This window comes from Bactrocera oleae, unplaced genomic scaffold (genome assembly GCF_042242935.1).
Source record: "Bactrocera oleae isolate idBacOlea1 unplaced genomic scaffold, idBacOlea1 ctg00000010.1, whole genome shotgun sequence".
In the NCBI taxonomy this organism is placed as follows: Eukaryota; Metazoa; Arthropoda; class Insecta; order Diptera; family Tephritidae; genus Bactrocera; species Bactrocera oleae.
Genome location: NW_027212753.1, coordinates 607,501 through 615,000, shown reverse-complemented (window position 1 = coordinate 615,000; position 7,500 = coordinate 607,501). Strand labels below are relative to the sequence as shown.

General features: G+C 48.1%; 1 pseudogene; it reads right to left on the bottom strand.

Moving 5' to 3' along the window:
* Nucleotides 1–5,187: 5,187 nt before the first annotated feature.
* The window catches only part of LOC138858587 (large subunit ribosomal RNA), a 2,783-nt pseudogene continuing 470 nt past the window's right edge, over nucleotides 5,188–7,500 (bottom strand).

Sequence of the window (7,500 nt, the reverse complement as noted above, 5' to 3'; positions counted from 1 at the left end):
AATGTCCGAGTACATCGGGCACTCCGCGATCAAGTGAACCCAATCTTCACATCGCGCCCCACACAAACACCCCGACCTATCAGAAAGGTGCCTCTGATGCAAAAATGCATTCAGAGGCCCATGCCCCGTTAACAGAAAACCCAGACTCAGACAAAATCTGAAGTCTGGGTTACCCTCAACGAACCTAACATCCCGGATGTACTCATAAGTCACCCGACCGTTAGGACTATTGTCCCAACGGTCTTGCCACCTACTCCTAACCCTATCATCTAGAAGCCTCTTGCTCCCTAGAAATCCCTCCCTCTCCACATCATCATCGGAAATCCAATCATTCCGCAGCAATGACACACTCAAGCCCCTTCTTAACCTGAATGCAACAGCTCGCTGTACAACAATCAGGTCAAGAGGGGGTGCACCTAATAAAACCTGCATCGCATCCGTTGAAACGGTGCGACATACAGGCAAACATGCAAGCATCATGCAACGTTGCACCGAGAGGAGTTTTCGGCGACCAGAGACCGTCATCGCTGTTTCCCACCATATTGCGGCTCCATAAGTGGCACAAGCCACAAATAGACCACGGTATATGGTGCGAACAGCACGGCGTCCAAGGCCCCAATCGCTCCTCAAGATGCGTCGCACTTTGCCTACGACCGCCTGCAGTCGCTCCTTCAAATTCGCCAAGTGTGGAGTAAAACACATTCTTTCACTCATGGTCAGCCCCAGGTATTTGACTTGCGTCACATACCTGATGCTGACCCCATTCACACGGACAATCGGTGGACGAACCGGAGACAATCTGCCCTTAAGCAGCATTGTCACCGTTTTGTCCATCGATATGTCAACCCCCACACCTAAACCCCAACTATTTACAATTTCTAAAAATTGTCCTCCCGCCCGCTCTAACTCAGATCGCGATCGACCTTCAACCAGAAGGAGAAGGTCGTCCGCATACGCACAACATTTACAGAGGGGTTCGAGCTGTCCAAGCAGAGAGTCCATCATGAGGTTCCAAATATATGGACCGCAGATGGATCCCTGCGGGCAGCCACGAACCACTCCGATCTCCACACTCCCATTCATTCCGACTAGAGAGGCTTTTCTGTCCGAAAAGTAACTCCGCCAAAGAGTAATTTCCGGACAGCCAAGCTCCTCCAGCCGTTGCAACACTCGATCCCAGCTTAGGTAATCAAATGCCCCCTTGAAGTCAACAAATATGCCAAGGACATATTTGTTGACATTCTCCCTAACAGCACCCTGAACGTAGAACCACGCATCCTCTACACTGCGTCCTTTCCTGAACCCATACTGCCTATCCGACCACATACCCCGCGTTAGCTCCTGAAGCCGTTCCACCATAACTCTTTCCAGCACTTTTCCAAGTACTGGAAGAAGACTGATGCCCCGATAAGAACGAGGATCGCTCCTGATCTTATCCGGGGACTTCAGGAGAGGAACAACCCTAGCAATTTTCCACTCACGTGGAAAATAACCCTCCCACACGCACTTATCATAAATGGCCTCCAAGTATTCCGGAATGAACTTCCACAAGCTTTTACACATCTCTCCGTTCAAACCATCAAAACCTGGGGACCGTTTAGACCTGACCAGGCCAAAGGCGTACCCCAACTCTCCATCGTCTAATGGAGGGACAGGTACCTCTTGTGCTTGAGGTACCAGAACCTCCGCCCTAGGAAAGAACGCTCCTAACAAAGCCCCCGCACACTCTCTCCACGTTGATAACATAGTGTCACCAACGCGAAGAGAGGTGATATCCTCCCTCTTACGACCCCGGCAGATCCTATAGACCTGACCCCACGGGTCGTCCCTATTCTCCCCTACAAAATTCCTCCACTCCTGCTCTTTAATTTTAATCAACATATCCTTGTATTCCCTAATCGCACAACTAAATTCATGCCTAAGCTGGGACAGCCTGTCAGAATCGGACCGTCGAGCGCGTTGAAACTTTCGCCTCAATCGCCTGACAGTCCTCCTCTTCAAGGTTAACTCACGCGTCCACCACTTAATTTTCCTAACGATAAAACTTTCACACTTTCTAAGTACCCTATCATTAACCCCCCACACTTCCTCATAAAGACGAGCAACCTGCTCATCAACCCCCAAATCCTCAAACGCTCTAAGCGGTATACCCAATACCGCTTCCCTGACAGATCGTCCATATTGGTTCCAGTCGATACCAGAGGTACGCCATCGCCGCAATGGACTCTCATACAGCGAGGGAGGGGATTTGGGAGTAACCATAATTTGGATCAAATTATGATCACTCAATCCCCACCCTCCCTTAACCTCCCATCTAGCTACGAACGCCCTATCTGCTGCCTGATTCATAAGCGTCACGTCAATGTCACTCACGCCCCCAGGCCCATCAAACGTGTACCATTCACTCGGCTCATTCACAATGTGGAGGTTTTTAGCCACCACCCATTCACTTAATGCCTCGCCTCGACTGTGGCTTTGATATCCAGACGAATGCCGGGATACCTTACTAAACCACATCGAAGACGAGGCATTCGCATCCAGCCCTAGGATAAATGGGCTACTACTCGCAAGTAGTAGTAGCTTATCCATGTAGCCCAGGTAGGGCTCTAGGGGCTCGCTAAATTTGCAGTACAAACTAGCTACAATCAGCCTACCGAACTCCCCCTCTATCGCGACACATACACCCAGTTGTGAGGAATCCACAACTACACAATCGTAGTTGGGATCACTCACAACAATTGCAGCATTAGCCCCAAGGTCCGTGAAGACCTTGAAACTACCAGGAAGACCCCGAACCACACCATTGGTGGCGTAGGGCTCCTGGAGTAAGGCAATGCCGCACCTCCCCTCAGCCATACACCCCCCCAATTCACACATTACGGCATACGCCCCCTGGCAGTTTAACTGTATAATCCCCCCCATCAGTGTCTGGCGAGGGCGCGCTCAACAATGCCACAGTATATCGGGCAGACAGCGGACATCATAAGATGCCCAGCTGGTCTACCCTTGAATGCGCAGTTGCGGCAATGGAGTGCATTGACGCAACTGGCAGCTCTGTGGCCTTCCTGACCGCACCTCCGGCAGACATCTGATTTGGCCCTACACACAGCCACCCTATGGTCGAAACTCATACACCGGAAGCAGCCAGCAACGGGGCTATCCGGTCGCACCCGGAAGGAGAACCACTTTATGTAGCACCTACCAGCCTCCAAGAGGGCGGACATCATTTTGTCCGTACCCTCAAGGACGACATTGGTGCTACCATCAGGGGCCACCTTCCAGGGACGACTGACCATCCTCACATCTGACCTCTGGGACGCCGGGCTGAAATCCTGAAGGTTCAGCCGGAGTAACTCTTCCATGAACTCATCATGGGAGATCTCCGTGTGAACCCCCTGGACTACAACCCGAGGACCCAACTTCCGGTTGACAGTCACGTCCAACCCCACCTCCCCGAATTTCGCGTTCATCGCAACTTTCTCCCTCTCTAAAACAGAGGGAGTGCGGATAACCGCCCCACCACCCTTAATTGGCCTAACCTCGTGGATCCTTACCCCCAGGGAAGGACCCACCTCCTTAACTACTTTTTTAATCACTTCCTCAGAGGAAGCTGCAGGCGCCTTACTCCTAACCACAACGGACCAGGTCTCAACAGGCCTCTGCGCCACCGGTGCAATCGCCTCCAGTACAGGTGCTGGGGGCGGAGGCATCGGTGCCGATGGAGCCGGCATTGACCTGCTCGGTGGCGAGGAGTGTCCTCCACAGCCTCCTCTAAGGGCGTCAACTTGACCACGAAGATGGGCATTCTCGGTTACTACCGTCATCAGAAGTGCCTCGTATTTCGAGGCAAGCTCCATCAGCCCCTTCGCGGTCCCTATAGCGAAATTTTCGGCCCCAAAAACTACTTCGCTGAGCTCCGCCGAAATTTTCTTAATAGCCGCGACATGGCTAACCGCACCACCCCCGACAACAACACCCCCCTTAAGACCACCACGGTTGCTCGCGCCGCCCTTGCTCGCGCTTGTTTTGCTAGCGCCCGTTTTCTTCGCACACGTATCAACGCTCGCAACACCCACTTCGCCCTCGCCCGACTTTGCGGGGTGAACAGCCGCTTTTTCAGCGGTGTCACCGTTATCGCAACCGCTACCACTACCGCTCCCGCCCTCATCACCCCCCGTTTCTGCCGGCGACCCCAAACGCGCCTTCCGCCGTGGCGGGGACCTCACCGATGGCCTCACCGCCTCGTCTCCCGATGTGTCCACCGTTACCACCGATGGACCGGACTCCTCACTCCCAGCGAGGGATTTAACCCTCCTCCTCCGTGGTGGAGGCATTCTTGCCTTCGGACGCCCTTTGGTAGGCTGATCCGCCGAACTTACCACTGACGCAGATGGCACTAGTTCAACAGATGCCGAAAACAGCCGCTCGCCAAGTACGTGCAACTGAACGCGCTGGAGAAAGTATCTCTAGCGCAGACCCGCTCTATAGCAGCGACGACCCAAGCGGACGATTAATGCGTTCTCGCTAGGGTACAGCCCACAACTCCAGCCAAAAGGCCTGGACAGAGGTCACTCAAATTGACCGCCGGACGGATCAATGTCCCCGTAACGGCCGCGAGTCGACCGATGTGGCGCTGGACCGAACCGATCCGTGGGTTAAACGCACACTGCTACGACCGTTTGTCTGCACACGGTACACTCACTTCAGCACTGGACAGACGCTGGTACCTTTTGAGCAATCCTGCTCAGAACCTGCTGAAACTGGCCAACTGAACACCAGATGCCCAACACAACACTCCAAATAGGCGACTCTGCCGGCAAAGAATACCAACAATACGGCACTAAACTGGGGCTATGCAAAAAGTCCCCCACCAACAACAACGTGAACGACCACGTTGCGGTAGCACCTAAGGTACTGTACACAATATTAAAAAATATGTACTTACCGCTATTCCACCGAAAAATGCCCAAAAAACGCGCCAATTGTGCCCTTGCACGAAAAAAACACACTCGCGGTCACGTACCCGAGCACTAACAACAAAACGCGAATACTCGCACAAAGCGAAATTCCGCAAGAAATTGTAGCAACAATTTCACACACTCGACAAGCAACGGTGCTTATGCTAACGCGTAAACAAATATCGCTCAAAAGAAAATACCGAAAAATCACCGAAAATTACTAATCACAACGATGCGCACGCACGTCTATTCGCGTCGGAATCCAAACAACGAATCGAGTAGATAGGGACAGAGGGAATCTCGTTAATCCATTCATGCGCGTCACTAATTAGATGACGAGGCATTTGGCTACCTTAAGAGAGTCATAGTTACTCCCGCCGTTTACCCGCGCTTACTTGAATTTCTTCACTTTGACATTCAGAGCACTGGGCAGAAATCACATTGTGTCAACACCCGTTAGGGCCATCACAATGCTTTGTTTTAATTAGACAGTCGGATTCCCCAAGTCCGTGCCAGTTCTGAATTGATTGTTAATTGATAATCGTTATAATTTAAAAAGTATCTATACAATAATAAATCCTTTAGAAATTTTAGCAAGAAAGTTCCACAATTGGCTACGTAACTACTATCCGGGGAACAAGAATCGAAATTCTCTATTTACCCAGAACGAGTACATAAACCATGGTATTGCTTCCCAATCAAGCCCGACTATCTCAATCTTCAGAGCCAATCCTTATCCCGAAGTTACGGATCTAATTTGCCGACTTCCCTTACCTACATTATTCTATCGACTAGAGACTCTTCACCTTGGAGACCAGCTGCGGATATTGGTACGGCCTGTTGAGAAGTTTGCGTAACCCCACCATAAATTTTCAAGGTCCGAGGAGAAAAAATCGACACAACAGTAAATGTCATGCTCTTCTAGTCCATCTACCATATCTACCATATCTCTCTTCGAAAGACTTCCATGGTAGTACGACTATAAAACAGAAAAGAAAACTCTTCCGATACCTCTCGACGGCTTCTTTATGGTCGTTCCTGTTGCCAGGATGAGCACAAGGCCCATTTTTAATAACAAACGGATACTCAACAGGTTACGGAATTGGAACCGTATTCCCTTTCGTTCAAAATTATTCAAGTGTTTAATTACTATGGAATAAAAATTCATTCATTTCATTTCATTAAAACTTGAAAATTTTCGGCTTTCGCCTTGAACTTAGGACCGACTAACTCGTGATCAACCACTGTTCACACGAAACCCTTCTCCACTTCAGTCCTCCAAGGTCTCATTCGATTATTTGCTACTACCACCAAGATCTGTACCAATAGCGGCTCCATGCAGGCTTACGCCAAACACTTCTAAGCACACCATTGTACCCTCCTACTCACTAAAGTTTCAAAATTTATAATCCAACCGAAATTGTATTATAAATCATGTACTTTAGCGGTAATGTATAGGTATACAACTTAAGCGCCATCCATTTTAAGGGCTAGTTGCTTCGGCAGGTGAGTTGTTACACACTCCTTAGCGGATTACGACTTCCATGTCCACCGTCCTGCTGTTTTAAGCAACCAACGCCTTTCATGGTATCTGCATGAGTTGTTAATTTAGGCACCGTAACATTACGTTTGGTTCATCCCACAGCGCCAGTTCTGCTTACCAAAAGTGGCCCACTGGGCACATTATATCATAACCTCAACCTTCATATCAAGAAAGGTGAGGTTCTTACCCATTTAAAGTTTGAGAATAGGTTAAGGTCGTTTCGACCCTAAGGCCTCTAATCATTCGCTTTACCAGATAAGATTATTTTACATAATTTTTAAATGCACCAGCTATCCTGAGGGAAACTTCGGAGGGAACCAGCTACTAGATGGTTCGATTGGTCTTTCGCCCCTATACTCAATTCTGACAATCGATTTGCACGTCAGAACTGTTTCGGTCTTCCATCAGGGTTTCCCCTGACTTCAACCTGATCAAGTATAGTTCACCATCTTTCGGGTCACAGCATATATGCTCAAGGTACGCTCCAGTTAGAGGTATAAATAATAATAAATTATCATTATACATAACTATATGGAACGCCCCGGGATTGAATTAATAATGTAATACATTAAAAATTAATCCCATTATTAATACAGTTAAGTTAATTTCGCCATTAGGTTTAATATAACCCAATGACTTGCACATATGTTAGACTCCTTGGTCCGTGTTTCAAGACGGGTCCCGAAGGTATCCTGAATCTTTCGCATTGTTAATCATATAAATGCATACAATTAATATTAAAATCAATGATAATAATATTATTGTAAAATTCAAAAGAATTTTAGCATTATATATAATAAAATCTATCAACACTTTATCAAATCATCAGTAATTATTCTATGTTAATAAGCTAAAAGCAAATTAATTTGAATAAACTTAAAAACCAATGATCTTTTGATAAATATTTTATTATGTTAATAGATTACAATGTCCTTATATGAAAAAAATGCACACTATTACTATAATATTTAAAATTAAATACTACAGTTATAATGATGA